The following is a 12,100-nucleotide window of genomic DNA, read 5'->3' as shown; positions in this document are numbered from 1 at the left end:
CCATATATAACATGGTGCTTTGACCTAATCCACGTCGAAGGGAAAGAGAACATTGAGCACTGATTCAATATTTGAAGCACGAATAGGAATTAAATTTGCAAAGAGAATTTCTAGGTGAAGACTTTGGTTTTGGAGAAAATGCAGACAGATGTATGGTAGGCTCACAGAATGGGAAGCAGGTCCTGACACAAGATGCAAGAGTGCCCATTGCAGACCATGCCAAAGATTATGATTATGCACAAAAGATTAACAGGGCATCTTTTCAGGGTTTTAAACATGATGGAAATATGACCAGATTTGAGAGTACATAGGTGAACACCTAGGGAGCAATTTAAGAACCTATTGAAGTACTTCAGATGAGAGAGAATACAATGGGATTAAGTAGTAGAGAAGGAACTATGAGAATTATTTGAGAGGTACTTAAGAAGACAGAACTTAGTGAAACTGGGGGCAGGGAGAGAAGTGTCAAGGATATCTCATATTTCTGACTTGTACAACTGGAAATACAGAACAGTGAAAAAGGACTAGGTTTTCAGTCAAAGCTCGTGAATTCAACGACTGTTTTGAGCATGTTCCGTTTAAAAGTACTTGAAGGTTTCTCAAGTAGTTGTGTCAAATAAGTAGTTGAATATATAAGCTATATCATGGATGGAAATTCTGGGCCAGATACTGATGCTAAATAGATGTTTAATGAATGAAGAAAAGAGAGCTTGTGTGAACTATACAAGCTTAAGAGTAAAGCCAGGTCTCAAATCTTGGTCTTGTGATGCTGTTCTCTTTTCACTGTGCCCTGCTGTTACATTTTGGTATTTTATTTCCATGCGCTAGCTCTTAAACCACTGTTACTTAGGGTCATTGACAGTTATCTCAAGTTTGTGATCTGCTAGGGTAAAAGATGCGTTTAACATCAACCCAGGCCCCCCAGCTTCTGTTAGCATCGGCTGCCAATTGCTCAGGGAGCCCCTTCTAGAAAGTATTTCCCTTGACCAGCTAAGACCATCTCATCTGAAAAGTCTTCCACATCTGGTATCCTACAGCCAATGACGAACTCTTACAGGAGCAAAAAGGCTAGCTTCTTTACCTCAAGGTGGGACAATTTTGCAGTGCAATTTAGACTCCAGAGTCATCATTTCATTTAGATCAGCCTAAGGCTAGACAAAAACTGAGATTGCATTCCTGCTCAGCCATTTTCCAGTCCCTCACTCCCTTTCATCTTCTTTGCTGGAAGAGCAAGCTTCATTTTCCAATACTGTGTTATAAGCTTCCTCAAACTGAGTGGCTTTAGAATAACAACATTTATGTTGCTCACAAATTGAAATTTGGGTATGGCTTGGTGGGGACAGCTTTTATCTGTTCTATTAATCTGTAAGTTGGGTGGGTAAAATCATTTGAAGGCTGATTTGTGCTGATATTGGCTAAACTCAAATAGTTGCAAGCTGGAATAGAGAGGTCTTTGGACATCTCTAACTACCTCTATGTCCCTGTGCATGATCCCTCCAGCATGGTGTCTTCAGGATAGGCACAATTCTTACATGTTAACTCAAATACTTGGAAGGCACGAGTCACAAGAGAGAGAGCCAGGCAGAAGCTCTATCCTTATGTGACTTCTTAGTTACAGAAGTCACATAGCATTACCTCTACCATATTCTTGTTTGGAGCAGTCCCATGCTCACCCAGGTTCAAGAGGAAGGGAAACTGATTTCAACTCTCGAGAGGAGATGCAGACAAGGTTCTGAAAGAACATATGTGGACTGGACAATTTGCCACACTTCAATAAATCATATTCATCTCAATCCTTGTCTCAGGCTCTCATTCTACAATACCCAATGAAAGCCACTCAGAAAAGTGAATTGGCCTCTTATGCTCCTAATATTTTGGTGAGAGTTTCTAGTTATTTTTGAAAATATTTTTAGCAACATTCTATTTCATTTATTATCACACAAACTCACATAAATTCTGTTAACATAAACTTTGTATTTTCATATGTCTATTGACTCTATAGACAGTAACAATGGAAACGAATCAATCAATAATTTATTCTCATGCATCATGACATTTCATATAGAATTTAAGAAATATTCTATTCATTAAATATTTGTCATGTTTTATAACAATCATCATAGTATACCAGAAAAGTTTTCCTATTATAGGATTTTACCTAGTTCTTAAGATTTGGAAAATAAAATTATATTACATAATACTGATGAAATGCAACAAATTTCAGTAGTTTTTTTCTCAAATAGACACAATATATAAGTTGTAAAAGAAAAAAAAGAGTGAAAGTAAAGAGTTTTTATTCGTCAAGCATTAAACTGAAGATAATACATGGGATCAAATTGTGTCCTGGGGAACCGTTTTATTCAATATGGAGTTAGAGAAAATGGTAAATAAGAGTCAGTTAAAAGCCTTGGGTCAAAGCATGTGGGTTTGAGTAGTCATGGAAGAGGATTAAGGAGGAAGGATGCATGGTTGTTGGATGAATCACAAGAGAGGCTGAAAAACAGAAGGCAGATGCAGTGCACTAACACTGACTCCCTTTCTCCCAAGGCCTGCCACGGAATTTACTGAGCAGGACTGAGCCAGGAGACAGCTCTGTTGACCTAGATTACCAAATTTATTTATAGAAGGACCAAGCACTCTTGTTGGTTTGGATGCTTCATCCTTTGAATTTATAAATGGGTCATTTATAAATTCTCATCTGAGCCATGTTTTGCTTTCCTGTATTTCACCATTGTAAACCAAGTTATTTTCATACCAATGTACATGTAAGTAATCTTCCAGCTTTACAATCTGGAGCAACACAAGTTGTTGATGTTAATTACTCCTCTGCCACCTGTGTTTTCAGTAAAAGGCTTTGCCAACTGACTTAGGTTTAACTCTTGTTAGGTTTAGAACTTTTGAGAATTTTTTTTAATATATGAATAACTTTGTGAGACATGATAAAATACATATTGATTCAAACGAAAATATTTCTCAGTGCTCACTATGGGCTGCACCTACTGTTGGGTACTTTACAAAAATGAATGTAATTGATTCTCACAAGTGCATGAGGAGACTGACATTTGTCCTTGTTAATAAATCAGAACCTGAAATTCAGAAAAATTAAGATGCTTTTACTGGGTCAAAGAGATGGTGAATTTTAAAAACTGAGGTTTTAATGTAATACCCATTATGCTGCTGTTGCCATTTGAATTGAACAAAATGATCAAGAAACTTGAAAAAATGATTTGGAAATTCTAAACAACATGACTTAGGAAAATTAGTTGGTTTTACCTGGGGTCTCTTAATATTTTGAATAGTTCTATTAGCTCGTGTTTTCTCATTGAAAAACGAATGTGTATATATAAATATATACACATGTACATATATAATATGTAAGTAAAATATGTATATAAAATAAAACTTGATATATATTGTATATAACATATATAATTTTATTTTTTTATTGAGATAACATTGGTTTATGACATTATATAAATTTCAAGTGTAAATCATTATATTTTGATCTCTGTGTAGACTACATGATGTTCACCACCCAAAGACTAATTACTATCTGTCATGGTACACATGTGTCCTTTTATCCCATATGTCTTTTGGTCTCTCAGCTTCCCTTCTGGCAACCATCAATGTATTCTCTGTGTCTATGTGTTTGTTTGTTGCTATTGTTATTTAATCTTCCACATATGAATGAAATCATACAGTATTTGGATTTCTCCATCTGACTTATTTCACTTAGCATAATGCCCTCAAGTTCCATCCATGTTGTTGTAAATGCCAAGATTTCATCTTTTTTATGGCTGAGTAGTATTCCATTGTGTGTATATTTATATATACCACATCTTTTTATCCATTTACCTGTTGATGGGCAATTAGCTTATTTCCAAGTCTTCGCTATTCTGAATAATGCTGCAATAAACATAGGGTGCATATACGTTTTCGAATTAGTGTTTTCATCTTCTTTGGATAAATACTCAGAAGTGGAATAGCTGGATCATATGGTAGTCCTAGACTTAATTTTTTGAGGAATCTCCGTACTGTTTTCCATAGTAGCTGCGCTAGTTTACATTCCCATCAGCAGTGTATGAGGGTTCCCTTTTCTCTACATCTTTTCCAACCCTTTTATTTCTTATCTTTTTAATAATAGCCATTCTGACGGGTATGAGGTGATATCTCACTGTAGTTTTGATTTGCATTTCCCTAATACTTAGCGACATTGAACATCTTTTCATGTGCCTGTTGGTCATCTATATAAATGTCTGTTCAGATCCTCTGCCCATTTTTAAAATCAAGTTGTTTGCTTTTTTGTTGTTGGGTTGTATGAGTTTTTTATATATTTTGGATATTAACCCCTTATCAGATATATGATTTGCAAATATCTTCTCCCAATTGCTAGGTTGTCTATTTGTTTTGTTGATGGTTTCCTTTGCTGTGCAGAAGCTTTTTAGCTTGATTTAGTCCCATTTGTTTATTTTTTCTTTTGTTTCACCTGCCTGGGGAGACATGATATTCAAAAAGATACTGCTAAGACTGGTGTTGAAGAGCATACTGCCTATATTTTCTTCCAGGAGTTGTATGGTTTCTGGTCTTACCTTCAAATCTTTAACCCATTTTGAGTTGATGTTTGTGAATGGTGTAAAATAATGGTCTACTTTCATTCTTTTGCATGTGGCTGCCCATTTTTCCCAACACCACCTATTGAAGAGACTTTCCTTTCTCCATTGCATGTTCTTGGCTCCATTGTCAAAAATCAGCTGTCCATGAATGTGTGAATTTATTTCTGCGCTCTTGATTTTGTTCCATTAATCTACGTGTCTGTTTTTGCATGAGTACCATGCTGGTTTGATTACTGTAGCTTTGTAGTATATTTTGAAATCAGGGAGTGTGTTACCACCAGCTTTGTTCTTTTTTCTCAGGATTGCTTTGGCTATTCAGAGTCTTTCGTTGTTCCATATAAATTCTAGGATTCTTTGTTCTGTTTCTTTTAAAAATGTCATTAGGACTTTGATAGGGATTGCATAGAATCTGTAGATTGCTTTAGGAAGTATGGACATTTTCACCATGTTAATTCTTCCAATCCATGAGCATAAAATATCTTTCTATTTCTTTACGTCTTCCATGTCTTTCAGCAATGTTTAGTAGTTTTCAGCTTGTAGGCCTTTTACCTCTTTGGTTGAGTTTATTCCTAGGTATTTTGTTCTTTTTGTTGTGATTGTACATGGGATTGCATTCTTGATTTCTCTTTCTGCTATTTCCTTGTTCGCGTATAGAAATGCAACTGATTTTTGTCTGTTGATTTTGTACTCTATAACTTTAGTTTTTTGAGTTCCTGAATAAGAAAGTATTTATAAGCAAAACCATAGGCATTTTAAAGTTGTTGCACCTTCGCTTGGATTGATACGTAATCAGTAGTGACTCTTTATATGTTAATTCCAATTTGTTCTGTCCTTCATATGTTGTGAATCAATTATGTTATCCTAAGCACTTAAATAAAGTATTAGAATAAGCATGAAATTAACCCTTGTGGAATTTAATAAATCTGTGATTCAGAAATAATTACTCTCCAATTATTGTTTATAAATAAATACTAAACATGCAAACTTACTTTGCTTTGTTGTCTCACTGACCTAAAAGTTCATCCAATTCTCTAACCCAATATTTTATATAATTTAGTTGTAAGGAAAGTCTCTGGACTAGTAGAATTACCAGGTGATATTAACAAAAACAACTGTACAATATCACATACTCATCATCTGTCATATCTAATTCTTAGTTAAATAACGAAGAGTTGGATATAGCACAACAGACTAAAAGTTGATATGTGTCTCAATTACAGAGCAATCCATTTATTAGCAGTTTTTCAAGAGTGCTTTTGTTTTCTACAAGGAGAACATATTCTTTAGCTCATCTATGATGGCATTTATAAAGGATAACTATTAATCATGTAATGTGCCTGCTCTTATAACAATCTTCTAATCAAATGATTCCTAGGAATTGTGAAACAGGTTACTACTTCTGGTCTGTTGAAAACACTCTCTTTTTGTAACATTTCCATTAAAGCTTCTTCAAATTTCATATATAACACTAATATCTACTAAATGAGAGCACTGTTGTTTTTTTTTTTTTCTGACAAACTTTTGCATTGTATTGACAAGGACCAACCAGTCAGTCAACAAATACTCAGTGTGTAGTATAGGCCACCAGGTATCTGTTCTAGCTGCTGCACTTATAGCCTTGAACAAGTCAGCTGAAGAAGAGATGAGACACTAATACAAACTCCCCCCAAATCCCGGCTGACAGCTAAACTGTCATCATCCGGTAGACTCCCGGGACAAAAGCAGGCCAAACCACAAGAAGATTCTATCCTCTAAGGACAGAACTTGACTGAGATGTTCTTCGTTTTTTTTTCTGTATGCATTCATCAGCCTACATGCAGCTTACCCAGCAGAATGGAGAACACTTACCGGCTTGAGGTGTTAGGTGACAAACATTGCGGTTGGAAATTTAGCTGAGAGAAACCCCCAGGATTGGGAGCTGCAGAGTGCACAATTCTGAGTATAAACTGCCAATCCTTCAGCACTAAACTCTGCAGGCCCAGGGGAGACCACCAGGGGACCACAATAAAGCAGCAGCTGCAAGCTTCAAAGCTGAGCAGAGAGAGCCCCCGCTGCACAGGGCCGGGGAGTCAGAGTTTGCAGTTTGAGTCTGCACAAGAAAACTGCCTGAGGGGACGGGAAGCCGTACTCGCCCGCAGGCCCTTCCCTTCAAGGGGCGATTAATGTATGGCCGAAAGTGAGGAAAAGAGAAAATATGAAAGTGTTTTAGTGAAACATGGGTTAGAAAGAGAATTCGCTAACCCTTTAATTGGGCATTCAGAAGAGAGCATAGAAATTAGGGGAAAGACACTATGTGATCAGAGGAGAGTTGAAATTTTCCCAAAATGAGGAATGTCAAAAAAAGTCTAAGATTTGGGGAGCGCAGTGAATAGAAAGAAAAATAACAACTCTTCTGCATGTCTTCTCGGTTCTCTTTCTCTATCTAGAGTCCCTCCGACTCAACTCCCTGCTCAGGCTCAAGTGCTCAGGAAAGTGCCTCCCAGCTCCGCTAACCCGGAAAGTCGGTAGACTTCCGTCCGTTCTTTTAAGCTCCTGCGCAACCACAGCTGACATCTTTTAAAGAATAAAAATTTTAATTTATCTGATTTTGTTAATTGTTATAGTGTTTTGTCATAAACTTCCATAATCTAACTGGAGACAGAAATCCTATTTGTTATGTCTTAGTTACACCTTTTTGTGTATACTATGTGGCAGTAAAATAAATTTTAAAATAGGGTCAAGTAGATGTGAGCTATCTTAAGATTTAGTAGTTAGGTTAATAATTAGGTTTTTCAGAATAACATGAAGAAATTAGCAATTTCACTGAGACAAAATTTAATTATAAAAAAAATTATGGGGCCAGCAAAGTGGCCTAGTGGTTAGGTTTGCAGGCTTTGCTTTGGTGGCTGGTATCCTGGCTTCAGATCCTGGGCATGGACTTACACTCTGTTCAGCAAGCCATGCTGTGGTGGCATCCCACATAGAAGAACTAGAAGGACTTACAACTAGGATATACAGCTATGAATTGGGGCTTTGGGGAGAAAAAAAAAAAAAAAGAAAGAGGAAGATTGGAAACAGGTGTTAGTTCAGGGCCAATCTTCCTCACCAAAAAAAAAGCATACCTAAAAAAAAAAGAAAAAGAATTATGACTAGGTCATGTCGATTACTAGTATCTGTATCTCCAGGAGGCTCTGCTTTCCCTCATCCATTGTCTTATGGGTCATATTCCTTTTAAAATGACACAAACATTGTTTATTTGGAGGAATTTATCTACCATTGTTACTGAAGGAAGCAAAGTAAAAACTAAGAAATTTTAGAAATTGATACTGAGTAATCAGAAAGTGTTTATATGTCAGAAGTACAATATCAATCCTCCCAGCAGGTCAGATCAACCTGTTGGATGAATAAACCTGTTGCTTATTCATATCATTCTGAATTTCATGGAAGAAACTGTTATCACATTACCTGCAAATAAGGAGAATATTAAGTTTTTCAAAACAAAACCTTTCCATTTATCAACATTCTATTTTGCAGTGATCTCTCTACATAGACACATACTGCGTAGACTTTAGAATTTTAACAGCTATTCTTTACAGTTCTGCACACTTTATGTGGAATTTCAATCAGATTCCTTAATTGTTTCTTTAATATTTTTCTGACTACTTTTGTGAATGTGTCTTCCTTTTCTTTTTTTTTTTTTAAGGTCAATTCTTAATTTCTCACCATTGCCTAATGTTCTTCCATTATTGGACTTTTAACTCTTGAGCTACAGTCTTAACTCTTATATTCCTAACTCACTACATCCTATTCCCAGTGACTTTATTTTAGTTTCCCAAATACGCCAAGCTCCTTTCTGCCTCAGATCCTCACACAGGCTCTTTCCAGTGCTTGAGAAGTTCTTGCCCTCCTCTGTGCCTAAGGCCTATGTATCTTGCAGTAATCAATGTAAATTTCACTTTCCTAACCTCTAATGTCAGGATCAGATTTTTCTATTCTACATTCATATTACACACCTGACTTGTTATTGACAACGGACACCATTGCTATGAAATTGTATGCATTTTTGATTTATTGTCTTTGTCCTCTGTTAGATTGTGGCATAAGAACAAGTATGTTACCTGAACATTTACAATTGCCCAGGCCTCTTACAGGGTATGGCACCCAGTAGGTGTTCAGCAAATACGGTCTTAACGAGTGCCTGCATGCATCAACCTAATTTTTGTCTTCATTTAAGCAGCCAAAATTATCTCTGGTGTCACTCTAGATTTTTAATTTCTATCTTTCCTTCAGCTGCTTAGGTACTATTTTTCAGTGTATTTTTCTGAGTTATCTCTTTCACCAATTCAAAACGGAAGGAGTATCACCAAGGATTCACTGCTAACAAATGCTTCACTAGAGTTTGTTATAATCTTTTTCCATAATTAACCCATATAAAATAAATGAGTCATGAAAAATAAACGCATTAATTTCCATTATCTCAATATGGATCTATAGTATGACTTAGGTGGCACTACTTAGTTTTGATTGTATTAATATCTGTGTCAATACCATTATAATTTATCTGCTTGCCACGTATCTACGTGGTCTTTGTTGTCACTGACTGAGAGGAGAGTTGGAGATAGGTAATTTAGATGAGATCATTAAAATACATGTGTATACCGTTCTTTCTCCTGATTTTTCAAGTGAACTGACAAATCTTCTCTAAAACGAAGTTCAGATGGTCATTTTCATGTACTTTAAGTAAGAATGTAAACCACTATTATGTTTCTGGAAAGAATGTTTGTCATATGTATCAAGGGCCTTGTACATATTCAGTAATTTACATAGTAATTTAATTTCTAATAATGCATCCTATGGACATAACTAGATAAACCCACAGAGAAATAAGTACACATATTTTCACTGCAACACCTTAAATATTATGCAACTTGGAAATAAAGTAAAAGCCATCAATATGGAAATGATTACATAAAATCAGTATATTCATAGTGTAACACAATGTAATGGTAAGCATTCATTAAAAAAATAACATTTACGACTTCATGATGATTTTGAAAATGATGTTGGCATAAGGCTAAAGGAAAGCTGACGCAAAATGGTAGATGCAATAAAATGTCGATTAAATATGAATGATCATTTTATACACATATACACATACAAATACATAGTACAATACTAAATGAAAAAAATAATTTAAAATAGTACATGAGATAGTACAATTACTAAAAATAAAAGTGTGTTGCACTTGAGTATACACAACATATTTACACACAGGCACACATCTAGAAAAAAGCCAAAGAAATATATGAAATCCTAATAGTGTTTTTCTCTGCATGGGAATTATTGGTAATTTTTTTTCTCCATGCTCCTTTGTATTTTCTAAAAATAATTCTATGAATTGAAGGTAGTATATGTTTGTGGCTTATAGTAAGATGGCATATTATTTTAAAATTTATCTTACTTGTATCTCATAAATTTAGCAATACATGTATTACTGTGATTATTCCCAGTTTTGGTGTTTCTAAATTTTTTTAACCGCTTCTTACTTAGCACTCCCACTGCCTAGAAATCTGTGTATTTTTTTGCTTTACAGATATATATCAAACCAAAAGTTTTAAATAATTTCCTATTTTTTTGATATTTGCATCCTACTTTTCCTCCTTTCACAAATGTCTTCGGAAAGAGAGAGATTGAAAAAAGAATACCACTATGCATGTTGTATTTCTCATGTAGGAGGAAATGATAAGCAATCCATACATTGATTTTTATATGTGAGGTCTTCAAAGACTGCTGTGCCTTGCTATCCTTTGAGAGTTATAATTTTCCTTTGAGTTTTTATCCTAACAGAAAGATACATGAAGATTGAATTTTTATGTTAATGTTGCATTTCTGAAATGTAAATATCGTGATCTGCACAGGTTTTGTAGACTCAAATATCATTTTTAAAAATCTCCTTTCATCAAAAACTTTTGTGAATGAAAGGAAATAGTATGTTGATTAGCAAATAAAGATAATCAGCATATAGAAGTCGCTGAGTGACATTATATGCTGGTATTAAGACAATCAACTTGTTGTCAGTATTCTGCATTTCATGGCAGGGAAGTGCTTGCTCTGGAAAATAACAGGATGATGGATGGGGCCCCTGACTTCATAGAAGAGTGGAAACAGGGTAAGCTTTCTACTTTTAAACTATAAGTCATAAGAATATGGCTACAGTATGAAATTTCTTCTAGAACCAAATACTTATAACATGGGAATCATTTTTTCTCAAAATATTCTCCTTCCTTGGCTTCTATGATACTGTTTTCTCTGTTTCTCCTGATCTATCTGGCAGAACTCCTCTTAGGAAGGGAGCCTATGATGAACAGAGAGAGGAAAGGAATTACACCAAGCATATCAGGATAAAATTAAATTTTATTTCCTCTATAATCTTTTCTAGGATAAACTTTATTACAGTTTAAATCATACAACTAATATTAGACTAGACCCCAATATTAGATGACACCCCAACAGTGCAGTGGATTTAATATCTAGTACTTGGGTACTCCTCCTGTTCACCTTACCCTGGATAGCTTTTTTCCTGTGATTATAACAGCATGCAATATCTTGTATTGTACTTCTCTATTCCTGAGATTGTCTCTCCACAGACATGCACTCTTTGAAGCCAGGGGTTGTGACATAGTCATCATCACATCTCCATTGCTTAGCTATGTGATCACACAATGAATGGTAGCTTTAAAATGACATCCTGATGTACACTCACTTAGTGAACATTGAACCCTTACTATATAAGTATTGTCACACCATGGTCAGCAGCATAATACTGTATTTTGGAAAAACTGCTTAAAAATTATATTTTTTATTATGTTAGTTCTTAAATGAATGATTAGCGGCTACCATAAAAAATAGATGGATAATTGGCTAGACTACATGGGAACGTTCCCAATTCAACGGGACCAACTTTTATTTTAAATGTAATCCGCCTCCGAGTGGACTTCTGGTTTTCCATGAGTTGTAGGAAGCTGCAAAGAGTATCGCTCCCATTCTTTTAACAACAAAAACAACAGCCAAACAGTCTTCAGATTTACAGTTTTTCTTGAACCCCTCAGAGACTTGGGGTCACAGAGCAAGCAACTAATCCACAATTTAAAAAGAGCCAAGTGCCTCCGGGAGGAAACTGGGCATGAGGCCTGGCTTACCTGGCTGTGCCAGATGCTGCCAGACACTTGTTAGAAAAATTTACCTAACATTTTTAATGGATTTGTAAAGGACAAGTGTTTGCTAGCCAGAGAATAAAGAACTTCTAGGGATAGAAGATATTAGGGAAGTTTATATTCATTCACAGGCTTTTTTCTACAAATGCCAGTAGGTGCTTACATAAGTTACTGCCAAGGATCCTGAGCAAGCATGTTTCATGGCACCTGGCTGAGGTAGAGGAGCAGCAGCCACTGTGAGAAATGGAAGCTCCTCCCCAGAGCCTTCTGCCCTAGTCCTCCTATGTAGAAAAA

This window comes from Equus quagga, chromosome 9 (assembly GCF_021613505.1).
Source record: "Equus quagga isolate Etosha38 chromosome 9, UCLA_HA_Equagga_1.0, whole genome shotgun sequence".
NCBI lineage: Eukaryota > Metazoa > Chordata > Mammalia > Perissodactyla > Equidae > Equus > Equus quagga.
Note: the sequence above shows the minus strand (reverse complement) of the source record.